Raw genomic sequence first — 15,740 nt, forward strand, 5'->3', positions numbered from 1 at the left:
AAAGTTAAAAATATATTTTATTAGTAATAAGTATTAAATAGTGATAGCCTAGTGGTTAAGAAACACGGTCTCGATCGAGGGGTCCGAGGTTCAAATTTTTCGAAATTATGTGCGTATTAGAAATTAATTATCACTTGCTAAAATGGTGAAGGAAAACATCGTGAGGGAACCTGCATACCTGAGATATTTATAAAATAAAACTCATAGCTATGTGAAGCCTACCAATACGCACTTGGCCAGCGCGGTGGACTATGGCCTAATCCTTCTCATTATGAGAGGAGACCCGTGCCCAGCAGTGGGACAGTAATAGGTTGATGATGATGATGATGAGACTAGTGGGTAGAACTTGGTCGTAATGGGCGGTTCTGAGGTTAGAATCGGAAATTAATTATGACTTGCTTTAACGGCGAAGAAATGATGAAGCTCATAAAATCCTGAGTGTTAAGCTCTTCAGTGTTCTGTAACGTGTGGTACGGGAGACATACTTTTCCGAGGCGTTCCAGTTTAGCCCTAGAGGTAGCCGACCCCAGGTAGGAATCTAATCATATTGGAGTTGATTACAGATTTCCATTGGCGGCAGTTTCACTTACCATCAGATGGACTGCGTCCTGCTCTATTACTTCTATATTAAATACTAGCTGACCCGGCAAACTTTGTACCGCCTCAAAATCTATTTATCAAATATATTTCATATAAAATAGCCTATGTTACTCGTGGATAATGTAGCTTTCGAATGGTGAAAGAATTTTTAAAATCGGTCCAGTAGTTTTGAGCCTATTCGTTACAACCAAACAAACAAACAAAGTTTTCCTCTTTATAATATAAAAATAGAAAAAAATATCACACCTGGCCGCGGTGGACTATGGCCTCAACCCCTTTCACTACGATAGACCTTTGCCAAGTAGACGACGATAAATTTTACACTCCGTAAACTCAGTAATTATATTAAGTTCAACTTTTTTTATCTCCAAAGAAAAAAGTAAGCTTATCTCAACGAGAGATTAAAATAAACGAGTCGTGTGTCTACATAGTCGTAGGATACGAGTCGAGGTATACCACAGATTAAAACTTTTAGTATGCAACACGTCAGCATACTGATTTCTGATTTTTTTTTATAATGTAAGAGTAGTAGAGGAGTATGCAGTCCGCCTGATTGTAAGTGGCTACTGTCCATGAACATCTGTAATAAACCCCAGATAAGATTAGATTCCTACCTAAGGTCGCCCATAAATGCGCCGTTATCCCTGAGGACGGAGCTGAAATACCTCGCATAAGCATGTCTTCTTTCAAAGTACGAGTAGAACACAGCAGCGCTTAACACTGCTGTTATTAGGCAGAAATAGGTGTGGCGGTGGTACCCCCGGAGTCGAACCACAGGGGGTGCTAACTTCACCAGATATAAAGGATATGTATATTTTATTTATACTATGGCACAATATGTGTTTACAAATCGCGTAGTGTGTACAAGTCCGTCCGCGGTCTGACAATTATAATTTTAAATTCGGAAGTCGATGTCAGTCAGTTCACGCGTGGTCGCCGCGACGAGCGCACGTCTGTACGGCTGCTAAGAGTGTTTTACAAGTTTTTTTCGGTTATTTTACTAACTGATAGTTCTTTGAAGATAGTGGTGTGTTATAATTGTGCTATTTTTTGAACCAAGTACGTATTTTATTTTTCATTTTTTTTTTGTTAGTTTTACCTGAAATTCATATGAAAATTGTTGCAACATGTGACTTGAAATAAATAAGTTTATGTTTAATTTAATTATTTATAAGTAGAACTTTAATATACAGTTAATTACAATGTTATCTAACAGAGGAAAATTACCCATTACATTGAATTATTCAAATGTGTGACTTTGAAATGCATTGCATATATTTACATTATTTTTATTTAAAATGCCTGTCACATATTATTTAATTATAATATTTGATTACTCACATTGGCTTGATTTATTTTTATTTGTGGCAGTTTAAAAAATGAATCATTTTTACAAATGAGTAATATTATTATAGGTGTTTTGTTTAGTCATTTCTACTGTCTAAAATAGTCAGTTACTTTTCCGGTAAATGTTTTTTGAAAAATAAATTTGTGTAGTTTAGTCACCCCATACAGACTTATAATATAATCTATTTTTAATGCCATTAAGTGTAAAAACTAGGACTTGCGGTAATCTAGATTCTAGAAAGTGCCAAAAAACTGATATGCTTAAACGATTTTATCAACGCATAATAAATATAAATTATGTTTGTATATGCATTTTTCCTTTTTGTAATCTATACTATGTTTTTATTGAATGTCTGTCTGTGGTTTCGGTATTTTTTAATGAAGTGTTTCTCAAAGGTTGGGTTACGACTACTTACGACTCTGTGAAGGGTCGTGAAGTTTTTACGAAATAAGCCCAAAAACAATATAGATTGTAAAGTTAAAAAAAAAATACTAAGAAAATGTAAATTACATGTAAAGGACCTATTTGAATATGTAATTAACAGATACCTAGTTGTGAAAATAATCACTTAATTACAAATATATAATCCTTAGACCGGTAGTAATACCTAAAGTAATATTCATTTCTATAATAACGGTAGAAATACTGGTGTAAGGATTTTATATTTGTAAGATAATAAAATATTTTTTAGATAATATCGGAAAGTGGGGGACCGTAAAATATTTTCACCTAAGGGGTCTGGGATATGATAAAAATTAAAAAGCATTGCTAATCTAACCTGACATCATTGTGTCATGCTTTTTTAGTACGATATAAAAACACAAAATGCATAATTTTAATTTACCTTATTTGTTTAGAATTGTCGCTACGGGGTTGAAACGGTGGAAGGGAATTTTTAAGAGTCTGATTTATCATTCGTTTGTAGGGAACAAGTCAACGTTCCCTAATACGTGTAGCGTCAAGTGGTAATGTCGAGGAGAATAAAAAGTAGCTTTTACCCCATTAGCTAAAGTATGATGCGTGGTATGGAGATGCTTAAATTCAAATCTCATTTATTCAAAATTTATTCATATAGAACTTTTTGGAAGTCAACAAACTACCATCGCTTCGGAAGGTGTTTCGCTATGGAGATGAAAGGCGAAAGAATCAAATAAAATAACTTTATTGTGGAACATAGGTTTAAAAACATAGGTGTAGGTAGTATGAAGGTGGTAGAACCCTTTGTGGTTCGACTCTGGCGGCACCACCGCCACACCTATTTCTACCTAATAACAGCAGTGTTAAGCGCTCTGTGTTCCGTTTTGAAGGGTGTGGTAAGGGAGACATACTTTTCAGAGGCGTCTCAGCTTAGTCCGCAGGGGTAGCGGCGCATCTGTGGCCGACCTCAGGTAGGAATATCTAATCCTATCTGGGGTTGATTACAGATGTCCATGGGCGGCAGTAGCCACTTACCATCAGGTGGACTGCATGCTCGTCTGCTCCTATATCGTATAAAAAAAGGTACATTGGGTAATTATCCGCCATATTCCGGCCTCATGAGCATACAATATTGTAATTAAAAAAAATAAAATTAGTACATATTAATATTAACATTAAACATTAACGGACTCACTCATTTAAAGTCAATATGTATATTAATTAATAATTTATCAGAAAGAAACTCCATACTAGTTTGAATTACCTAATGAATGTGACATAGGCAAGGATAAGGGTTGATTTACATACAGAGTGTGTCAGACACGTGTCGTGGCGAAATAGTATTTTACACATTATTTTATATTTTAGACAATATAGCATATGCAATCTGTAAAGTTAGAAATAAGAATTTGTTACGCACTCGCCGTGCGTCTAGATTACCTCTGTGACGTTTGTAAGGATTAGGGTTTATTTACATTCGTGAAAGATATACAGAGCTTGTAAGGTGCGTGTCTTGGCAGCATTTTTTACATATCTATTTAAAAAAATGTGAGCCGTCACGGGACGCCTGGCAGATGTGAAACATCGACATTAATTTGTAAAAGTAATATGCAGAAAAGAACATATTGTGATAGGAACTAAATAAAAAAATATAATTATGACAATAATGAAAAAATAAAACATTACGATGTTTTTCCAGATAACGATGACTATTTATTTTGAATTCGATTGCGCATGGCGACGCGTCGCCACACCGTACACACTACTGCATATAGACTGTATATATATACGGCATGCGTCGCCACGCCAGAAATCGGTTTTACGTGCGGCTATAGATGTTTCACATCAAAAAATATTTGTATCTATCGTACGGGGAATAAGATTTTGTTTGACATCGGTCGTGTCTGATATAAACGCAACTTACCTTCCTTAAGCACAACCCCGGGACGGCTCTCAAAAATTATCGATCAATTTGCAAATCTTTTTTTGATTTTCACAACGCTTTGCAATCGAACAGTTCGATTAATTTAAAATTTCGCACACTGAATAATTTTGTCCAATTCTCGTCATCGGCATCTTCAGGAATAACGATTTTAGTGCGGTTTTTAGTTATTAAACTATAATTATTTTATTAACTAGGAATTCTTTTTATAAGGATGTTATTGTCAATGAAAGAGTTTTATTGTATTTTATTTCCGATGTCGAGCTCTTTAATAAGGAAACATTTATCATCCGTTCCATTCGATTGCTCTGAACAACTCGTTACAAGGACGATAGATAATAATTCTTATTTTTTACAAAAACTTTTCAGTACAATTACATTAATTATGTTAATTTTAAAGTGGCAATCAAATAATAATTTCTTAGTTCCACTGTTTTAAGAATAAAGATGCCGATCAGTAGAAAAATAGATTAGAAAAGAAAGCTTATGTGTACTTAGGTTATGTAATTGAAGGTAGTGGAACCCTCTGTGGTTCGTTTCTGGCAGCTTCACCGCTACGCATAGTTCTGGCTAATAACAGCAGTGTTGAGAGCTCCTGTGTCCTGATTTGAAGGGTGTGGTAAGGGAGACATACTTTACCAAGACCTTCCTCAGCCTCACTTGGTCTTCAGGGGTAGCGGCGCCTCTGTTAGTTTATTAAGTTTGGCATGAATAAGCTAAGTCGAAAATATGAACTTATTCACACAAACATGACTTTACTACTTTATAACTTCTGATAATCGAATATTCTTCTTCTTTTATAAATAGAAATCAATTGCTGTTCGTTAGTCTCGCTAAAACTCGAGAACGGCTGGACCGATTTGGCTAATTTTAGCTTAGACAAATTGTGGAAGTCCAGGGAAGGTTTAAAAAGTGAGTAAATATGAAATATATTTCATAAATAGATGCTGAGGTGGTACAAAGTTTGCCGGGACAGCTATAGTCTGATTCATAATTAGGTGTCCAAAATGTAAACAAAGAAGTTTTATTGTCAAAATACGATTACAGGTGTTGCAGACCCTAACAAAATAACAAAAACTTTAACAAACTCAACAAAAAACTTAACGAATAAATAAAAAATTAACGATACTTAAAAATAGCGTTACAAAAAATGTTATGGATCCCGATTGTGTTACCATTATCACATTTTAATTTTCTACCAAGTTACATAAGCTGCAGACGGGGGATGCAGAGATTGAAATTAAAGTCAAAAATGCTGCAATTACTTTCACTATATTAAAAATTATTAACTAAGTACATGTACAATTACGTTCGAGGTGGGAACCGCAATTGGATAACATAATTCTTAAATCTAAAAAGACACCAGGATCATCTTCGTGGGAAACAGGCCGCGAGGCACGTTCTGCTGTGTCGACGTTACTGTAGCCCATTGCCGATAGCGTGGGATGTGCGATGGGCGATGGGCGATATACTCGCTGCATTGTGTAACATCTCCCTCCTGAAGACAAGCAACTATTGGCGAACTTTAGACGACATAGTTGCTGAAATAGCTGCATGGTTAACTCTTATGAGTTTTGGATCAAGTTCTTCTTGGTCGGCGACCCTTGCATGAACTTCTTCGATATCGAGGTTCTTTGCATTAGGCTTATTAGCTTGCAGCTTCTTCTCTTTGACAATCCTTCGACTAAGGATTATAGCTCCAAGGAGAGCAGCAACAACTACAATTGTATAGATGGGTATTGTAGTGTGATAGATGGTAAGATCAGGCATTGGCTCAAGTTTCATCGGCGATTGGAGTGCTATCTTCGTATTGACGTCGTGAAGATTCTCAAGGTTGATGGAATTGAGCTTGACCGGAGTCATTTCATCATTATGGTTGTTCTGTAGAAGTGGTAGCTCAGTAATCTTCAAGACTCTTCCTTTTACACGGTCATGGCTATTCGTAATGGTAAATCCAGGTGCAGAAAGATAGCACTTGTAAGGTATTACTGCTAGAAAACTTCCATTCAGGGTCTTATATTGTTCTTGCCCACAAGATATCTTGACTTTGGTTGGTACGGGAAAACTTATAGTATAATGTCTATCGTCGAGTTGTTCAAGTGCTTCTCTGGTTAAGATTACTGGTGTGAGGTGGCAAGTTGGATGAAGTTCCTGATTGATAATTAGCTGATTTACGCAGTCTGGATCATGAGGAGAGATATGATTGTGCTTGTTTTCACAGAGATACCATGAATTGGTCTTCGGACATTCTGTCTCTATGTACAAAGAATCGGTGCTATGAATGGCTACGTATGGATGGACAGGTATAAGGGCTGCATGGTTTTTATTCGGAATTATGGATAACTTGTAAAAATCGTAGGTTATAGGCAAAACTAGAGGAATTTTGAAAACTACTACTATTTTATTATTCACGTAAAAGTACCCTAATTTTATCGTATCGTAATACTCTCTTAGATCAATATCAAGAATTTCATCCTTTGCATATATCGTCCTTAATCTATCTAACATTTCCCTCAGAGAATCTAAACTTATAATGGAATGGGGAGTGCTTGATGCACGTATAAATGCAAGATTAATTTCTAATTGATTAATTTCTTCGTAAAGGCTTTCTATACTATCACTTAACATTAATAAGTACTGTACTAGACGGGAATATTTTCCTACGTCTGTATCTTTTTTATTAACTATCCTATCTATAGCTTCAATAATTCTTTTTTGATTTTCAACTACACTATCAAGTAAATTTGAATGTCGAGACATCCATTCCTTCGACAAACTCATATGATTATTAAACTCTAATTCTATTTTCCTTTCATTATCCTGTAAATTTTTAATAGCCTGATTGTATTTTAATGCGTCGGTATAATCCAGATTTCCAGAAATACTTTTGATTATAGAACCCAATCCATCAATGAGACCTCTCTTATTTCGTGTCGGTTCAAAGCTTTCTAATTTATTGGATATTTTTTGTATTTTTAAGTTCAAAAATGATATATGTGGATCATAAAAAGATAAAGTGTTATTATCTATTTGATTTTTAAGATCTAGCAACTTTACCTGAAATGATTTTATTTGTGTTTGAACATCTGTAAGGTCGATATTTTGTAAAAAGGAATGAAAATGGGATATTACTTTAGCTGGTCCTAGTTTGAATGGGAGTAACCCTGGCCCATCCTGTAATGAGTCAATCATTAGATCTTGTCCTTGAATCAGTTGAAGTAGTGGGAAGACTAGCACTGGTATCCTGTAACAATACGCGATTTTTAGGAAGTCTTTTCAAACGGTGCTTGGCAACAGGACCCCGATTTCGTTTGGTATATATATGAATGGGCAAATCTGCTAATACATTGTCCGCATTAAAACGTGGTGCTAATTTCTGCCGGCCGGCCGTTGGATTACGTATAAAGATTTGCTGACCAGTAGAAAATTCTTGTTCAGGTTCGCGATTTCTATTTCTATTCTCAATTAGTTGCGTTCGTTCGTTCAGGGAGGATTTATTAATTAATTCAAATACTAGTTTCATGCGACTCTTGTGATCTTGTATGTATTGTTGTGTTAAATGTTGAGTCAAGTCGGTGTCTATAGGATCTCGAGGATCGAAATGGCCTGTAATTAATTCTAATGGACGGCATTGGGTAAAACTATGAATAGAGCTATTGTAACCTAAAATGGCATAAGGCATGAGAGTTTTAACATTATCATTTGGATGTTCCAGTTTTAATATTCTCAAATGTTCTAGTATAGTCGAATGAAAACGTTCGACTATGCCGTTCTCATTGGGCGCATGTGCAAGGATCTTATGATGCTGTGTTTTATGGACTCTAATAAATTCAAGAAATACTTGATTACAAAATTCTGGTCCCTGATCTGTTACTATAGTCAAAGGCACGCCATGATGAGTGAAAAACTGAAGTAGAGCTTGAACTACACTTAATGCTGTTCCATCTCTTAATAAATATGCTTGAGCATATTTGGAGAACGCATCAACGGCAGTCAAATATTTTTCGTTTTGTACTGTAAAAAGATCGACATGAAGAATTTCGAAAGGCTTGGTAGGCGGTGGTACAACATGAAATTTTTGTTTAATGGGATTACGATCATATTTGGCTTGGCCGCAGATGCTACATTCATGAATATACTTTGCAATTTGATCTTTCATTTTAGGCCAATAATATCTTCGAGATAGAGCCAAATACGTTTCATTAATTCCACGGTGGTTAGTTTTACCAAAATGATAATTCTTTATTAATACCTGTTGCTGTAAATATTCTGTGACATTTTCTACTTCAGACTTTGTAAACACTAAATTCATGGCAGAACTTTTAAATTGCCTTTGAATGATGGGAATAATTTTGTACATAGCTAGTGGTGGTTGAACAAATAAACCTGTTCTAATCTTTGGATTCACAAAATCTTTTATAGCATTAATTACATCAGCCTCAAGAGAAGTTTCTGATAAATGAATTATAGTTTTCGTGTGAGTTGCAAAAGGTTTAGTAATGGTCGGGTTTTTCTTACGGGCATTAACTATCACAAAACAAATCTGATTACTAAAACGATTAAGTGGAATATCACTTATTGGAATCTCTAAAATTGGGTTTTCGTGACTAGTATGTGCTGTACGACAGGAACTAGCTGTTAAAGTAGAACTACGGCTAGCTGTAATAGTAGAACTAGAGTCAGCTGTAAGAGTAGAACTAGAGTTAGCTGTAAGAGTAGAAGAACGAGATGGGCGCCTTATAGATGGATTCACTGCAAGAGAATTTATGTCGTCGCTGTTAATCTGGATCCTTGAAAGAGCATCGGCATTAGTATTGGATTTTCCTGGTTTATAAACTACTGTAAAATTATATTCACTGAGCTTCAATCTCCATCGAGTTAAGCGAGAACTCGGCTCTTTTATGTTCATTACCCATTGCAGGGGTCTATGATCAGTGACAATTTTGAAGGTGCGACCAAATAAGTAAGGACGAAAGTATTTAGTGGCCCATACAATGGCCAACAGCTCTTTCTCTATAGTGCTGTAATTAATTTCGCTCGTATTCAAAGTTCGTGACGCGTATGCAATTGGTTTATCAGACCCAAGGGGTCCTTGTGATAATATTGCACCAATTGCTAGATTTGATGCATCAGTAGTTAAAATAAATTCTTTGGTAAAATCGGGATATTGCAGTATAGGATCATTCATTAATAATGTTTTACAAGTTTCGAAACAGTTAATATAATTTGGATCGTCACATTTAATTTTAGCTCCCTTCTTCAAGCATTGCGTCATAGGTTTTGTAATACGTGCGAAATTAGGAATAAATTTGCGATAATATCCTACTAAACCCAGAAAGCGTTTTATTTCAGTGGATGTCTTTGGAATTGGAAATTTCTGAATGGCTGTGATTTTTTCAGGATTCGGTTTGATACCATCCTTGCTGATAATGTGTCCTAAATAAACAGTTTCTAATTTCATAAACTCTGATTTATTAAGTTGAATTTTCAGATTTGAATCGCGTAGCCTTTCAAATACTTTTCCTAAATTGACAATATGTTCCTGAAGGGAAACACTAAAGACGACGATATCGTCAAGATACACTAAACAGATTCGATTTTGAAGGTCCTTAAGTACATCATCCATCACTCTTTGGAAAGTTGATGGAGCGTTCTTAAGCCCCATCGGCATACGCAAAAACTCAAAATGGCCGTGTTCTATACTAAATGCGGTCTTCGGTATATGTTCTGGGTCCATTTCAATTTGGTAAAATCCACTCGCAAGATCTAAAGTTGAAAAATAGTGACACTTACCGAGTTTGTCAAGGACGTCTGTGATGTTAGGAATAGGATATTTATCATCGATGGTCTTTTGATTTAGTTTCCTAAAATCGACTACTAACCGCCACTTTGGTTTACCTGATGCGTCCTGTTTTTTGGGAACTACCCAGATGGGGGAGTTCCATGCAGACTCTGAGGGCCGAATAATATTTTGCTGTAACATTTTAGTTATCTGATCTTTAACCTCTTGCCGATGTATGAATGGGTATCTATAGCTCTTTGTATAAACTGGAACCTCATCTGTAGTGCGAATTTTATGTTTAGTTTTATTGCTAAAAGTGAGCGGCTCACCATCTATATAAAAAATGTCAGCGTATTGAGAACATAACTTTTCTAAATTTGTGCGTTCTTCAGGGTTTAAATGATCAGTCCTTAACCGAGAAAGAACTTCATCAATGCGTGACCTTGAGATTTCAAGTGGTTGAGTATGCTTGCATTCTAAATTAAATAGTTCGGCATAAACTGGGCGATCCATTGAGAAAACTATATCATTATTAGTGGGATTAAATACTTCAATATAACCGCGATTGTTACTAATGTCAGTTAAACACTCTCGAATTATACAATTTGAAATTATTTGCTCTGGTATTAACGCATCACCATTTTTAAAATTAATTGGAACCTTTAACAATTTTGTTGAATTAGCTGGTATTATTTCCTCAAATAAATTACAATTTTTAGAGTTATATAAGTGAATTGGATTGGTCGCATTACGAGTTATTAAAGTTTTATTTTTAAAATTAATATTAGATTCCCATTCTTTTAATAAGTCATAACCTAGAAGTCCATCAAAATAATCGTGGAAGTTATAAATGAAAAGACGCATATTACCTTCTTCTCGAAACTCTGAAAACGTCGGCACTGTAATAGAATAATTGTGCTGGCTTGTACCATGATAATTTGTTATCTCGAATGGTTCATAATTACATGAAATGTGTGAATAAAATGTTTTAACTGCCTGAGGGCTTATAACGGATTGATTAGCCCCAGTATCAATAAGTAGTTTTAGCGGGGGATCTGAAATTACAATATATGGCAACATACGCTGAGTCTGAAGGTTAATTTCTATCCTAAGGGTTTTGACTTCGGGTCCTTTTGAAAATTTTTACCATGAGAAGAACCAGAATTAGTGTCATCTTGATGCTCCTCTACCTCTACCTCACCATACTCCGGCACCTCAGTACAGAATGAATTATCATATTCGCCACTTACATTGCAAGCATAATTATAATCGGAATATCCGTAGTAGTCAAATGGTTCTGTATTATCGTAAGGTCCTGATAATGGTTCTCCGTAAAATTCATTAAAATTTATTTCCCTGCTTTTAAAATAATTAGAGGGTGGTGGATTACCCTGTTTCGACCAATCATGACCTCTTAGAGTTGGTGGTAGTGGCTTTGAAATGTAATGGCTTACTCCACTCATTGGGTGCACTTTATTATTGGCAGAAGAACTTTGAACATAATTTTGTTGCGGCAATCTTAACACATTATTAAATCTGTAATTTGGTGAAGGTGCGCTGAAAATTTGCTGTGTGCGGCTAGGACCTGCATAGTGAGGCCTCCACAGAGGGTTGTGTGGGTAGTGTGGTTGGTGTGGTGTCAATGGACGACTTGTACTGGGTAAGCTATATCTAGGTAGTGGCATCGCAACTGTGTTCGCATGATGTGCAAAAGGAACTTTAAATGATTGACCTTGATTGAAAGAAGTTAATTTTTTGTCAGGAATTTTATCATTTCTTTGTTGCAAGTACATGGTATTTAATTCTTCCTGAACGAATTCTAATGCCTGCTCAATAGTTGATGGTCGCATGCACCGTATACGAAATCCTAACGGGTCTTTTAGTCCACGAACAAAGGATTGAAGGGTAAGTTTTTTGTACAAAGATCTCTTAGACGCGATTGTAGTTGCTACATCTTCGTGCAAACTAATATAGGTCATAATTGTGGAAAATAAATTTTGGCACTTATCATAAAATTCTTGAGGTGACCCTGACCCTTGAGTCAAAAGAGCCAAATCATTATAAAGCGAGGTCTCATCGCGGTGATCAGCAAAATTGTTTATTAGTGAAGAGCGAATGCAATCCCAGCTGTCCGGGATGCCGTTAGAATTTATTAACCGGGCTGCAGGTCCCGTGACCTTGTTGAGAATACCGTTCAGAAGCGCTAAATTACCTAATTCTTGTCCAGGTGTGGTACTCATATAAGTTTTCACTAATTCGTCGCATAATTTAATAAATCTTGTTAGGACATGACAGTTTCCATCAAATTCTGGCAATAGCCTCAAGGCCTTGTAAATGTTATCTAGATTATCCATATTAGAACTAGAATTTTCCGTATTTAAATTATTTAAATTTCGTCCAGAGTCTAATGTTTGATTTCTCTTAATTTTATCTAACCTAGGGGACGATTGCTTTGGATGAAAAATTTTGACAAAATTATTTAACACTGTACCACAATTATTTACTTAACATTAATATTAGTTTAATTTTTTTTTTTTTTTTTTTTTTTTCACATAAAATACACACAAAAAAAGGAAAATTACTATAGGTAAAGTGAAAGGAGAGCCACAATAGTACGATTCTAAAGTACTCACATGCGCATTTTGATATCTCTGCTGCTGTATCGAGGTTTGGATACTCCTCTTGGTCTGAAGCTTCGTAGGTTTAGGATGTCCTAATTTTTGGCCTAGCTATGACCCTAACTTATGGACATCCTACCGACTGCGCCAGTTACATAAGCTGCAGACGGGGGATGCAGAGATTGAAATTAAAGTCAAAAATGCTGCAATTACTTTCACTATATTAAAAATTATTAACTAAGTACATGTACAATTACGTTCGAGGTGGGAACCGCAATTGGATAACATAATTCTTAAATCTAAAAAGACACCAGGATCATCTTCGTGGGAAACAGGCCGCGAGGCACGTTCTGCTGTGTCGACGTTACTGTAGCCCATTGCCGATAGCGTGGGATGTGCGATGGGCGATGGGCGATATACTCGCTGCATTGTGTAACAACCATAAACCTTGTTTTTTATTATCTATTATTACTGTATGGAACGAAATTGAGGTAATATAAATATTGGAAAATGTGAATTGCTCTTAATTTATTTAGATTATTATTTTATTACTTTAATATCGTCAAAAATAAGAAACTACCATTTGAAACGTATTTTATTGATAGGTCAACACCGTTGTTTACATTTTGGACACCTAATTATGAATCAGACTATAGTAACTTTAATAAGTTTAATAAGTTCTAACGTAACATAGACACACGCTTAATATTTAACTAATCTGTCATAACAAGGAAATGGTTTTTCCCGCTGTCAAAATTTAGATCGCACATGTGTTTCGAATCGAGGAAAATGTTTTATATTTGTAAACATTTCGTAGAAGCCCGAATTTGAATATTAAAGTTTTAAGGTAGACCGTATTATAATTTACTTTTCCTGTTTATAATCTATACTAGCTGTGCCCAGCGGTTTTACCCGCGTTAAAAAGAAATAACGCGGGTGAAACCGCGGGGCACAGCTAGTTCTAAAATATAGGTAGCCCTAGTTACTCCTTATTACATCCACTATCTGCCAATAAAAGTCCCGTCCAAATCGGTTCAGCCATTTCAGAGATTAGCGCTCAATATATTTAGTTGGATAACGATGTAAACAGCGTGTCTAATATGAGCGCCGACTTCAGAAATATGTACTAAACCAACATTTATTTCAATTATTTTTTACTTTGTAGTGACATAGAAGTCGATTGTATTTTTTGTTAAAAAATTTCTTTCACCCTTTTTAGTGATGACATACTAACATTTATATTAATACAATATAAAATTGCAAAAACGTGATCATGAATGAAGGTAAGGTCTGAAATTACATTGATTGGAACCGCCCGCTCGCAGGGCGCTCCCGCGCCCTGCTCAACTAAATAGTCAATGATGAACTGACTTTGCAATTCCATTCGAACCTACACCAAATATCTTCAAACACAACTCAATTATTCCCATCGGGTGAGGACATATTTTGACTCCGAGCCACATTATTAGACCCTTAAATAGTCAATGATGAACTGGCTTTGCAATTTCATTAGAACCTACACCAAATATCTTCAAACACAACTCAATTATTCCCATCGGGTGAGGACATATTTTGACTCCGAGCCACATTATTAGACCCTTAAATAGTCAATGATGAACTGGCTTTGCAATTTCATTAGAACCTACACCAAATATCTTCAAACACAACTCAATTATTCCCATCGGTTGAGGAGTTACATATTTTGTCTCCGAGCCACATTATCAGACCCTTAAATAGTCAATGATGAACTGGCTTTGTAATTTCATTAGAACCTACATCAAATATCTTTAAACACAACTCAATTATACCCATTGGTTGAGGAATTACATATTTTGTCTCCAGAACCCACTCTGATCCTCATCATATTTAAATGGGACCAACTTGTAGCAATTGTCCACACACGAAATTAAAGGCATTTAATGCCTTTAATTTCGTAATATTTAATTAATATAGGTTCATAAACGGCGAAGTTATGGCTGTTATATTTACATGGGTGGAGGAGTTCCCCTCATTTTCTCCAGAACCCATCAATGGATTCTAACCATATTTAAATGGGACCAATTTCCTGCTCGTCCCTACACAATAAAAAAAGAATTATTAAAATCGGTCCACTAACGGCGGAGTAATTCGTGTACATACATAAAAAAATAAAAAAAAAGATGCCGGCCGAATTGATAACCACCTCCTTTTTGAAGTCGGTTAAAAAAACAGCATATCGTGAGTACCCGTTACATAATAAAATGCCCTAGTGACGTCATTTTTCATCCAATATGGCGGACACCCTTATATTTCTTTTATGCACCCCTTTTATATAGGTATCAAATGACTTGAACTTTTTGAGATGAAAAAAAAATTAAAGAGTTTACAAAAAAAACTATTTTTTGTTTAAAAGAAACTGTTCGTTTTAAAACTGTTCTTTTTTAATATATTTTTTTATTTTATCTGTCAGATAGTGTTAGACTATTTTAGTCTGACATACTTAAAGAGCGTCGCTCTGCGGCCGATTCTTGTTTAGTACATAACGAAATTAATTTGACTACGATTTGAATTTCATTCATTTCTTCATTCATATTTATTTTGTAATTTGAGTATTTGTTATTATAGGTTGTTCACCCTTAACATTTTTTTATTTATATGGCAACACAACGTTTGTCGGGTCAGCTAGTAATCTGTAAATTTCAAGTGTCTATCAATTGCGGTTTAGGAGATAGAGCCCCGTGACACACGGACAGACAGCGGAGCCTTAATAATAGGGTACTGTTTTTACCCTTTGGATCTTCTTCTGAGTCGCTTCTTCATTGCTGAATACCGTGCCTGCTGTGGTGGTCTACTGTGCAGCCAAATGTAAAATTCTCGCCAAAGTGCTCGGTCTTCTGCTTGTCTTAAGCATTCTGTGACAGACATCTTAGTTATGTCCTTCTTGGTCTGGTCAGACCATCTTGTGGGCGATCTTCCTCGAAGTCTTTTATAATAATAATAATAATAATATAATTTATTCACCACAATTGCAGTACACAGTACAATTTTTAAAAC

General features: G+C 35.5%; 1 protein-coding gene across 3 annotated transcripts in view; it reads left to right on the plus strand.

Moving 5' to 3' along the window:
• Positions 1-15,740, plus strand: part of LOC140756567 (oxidative stress-induced growth inhibitor 1) — an 80,475-nt gene that overhangs the window by 29,304 nt on the left and 35,431 nt on the right. The window contains exon 1 of one of the 3 annotated variants that reach the window (XM_073092092.1): positions 1,498-1,659. The exons of 1 other annotated variant lie outside the window; for it this stretch is intronic. The gene's annotated coding sequence lies outside the window, so the exon portion shown is untranslated. Of the gene's footprint in view, positions 1-1,497; positions 1,660-15,740 lie in introns of those variants that run through there. One more of the 3 variants, XM_073092093.1, reaches the window with a different exon arrangement.

The sequence above is a fragment of the Epargyreus clarus genome, unplaced genomic scaffold, assembly GCF_041222505.1.
Source record: "Epargyreus clarus isolate Ecla_fem2 unplaced genomic scaffold, WU_Ecla_fem_2.2 ptg000035l, whole genome shotgun sequence".
Taxonomy (NCBI): Eukaryota; Metazoa; Arthropoda; class Insecta; order Lepidoptera; family Hesperiidae; genus Epargyreus; species Epargyreus clarus.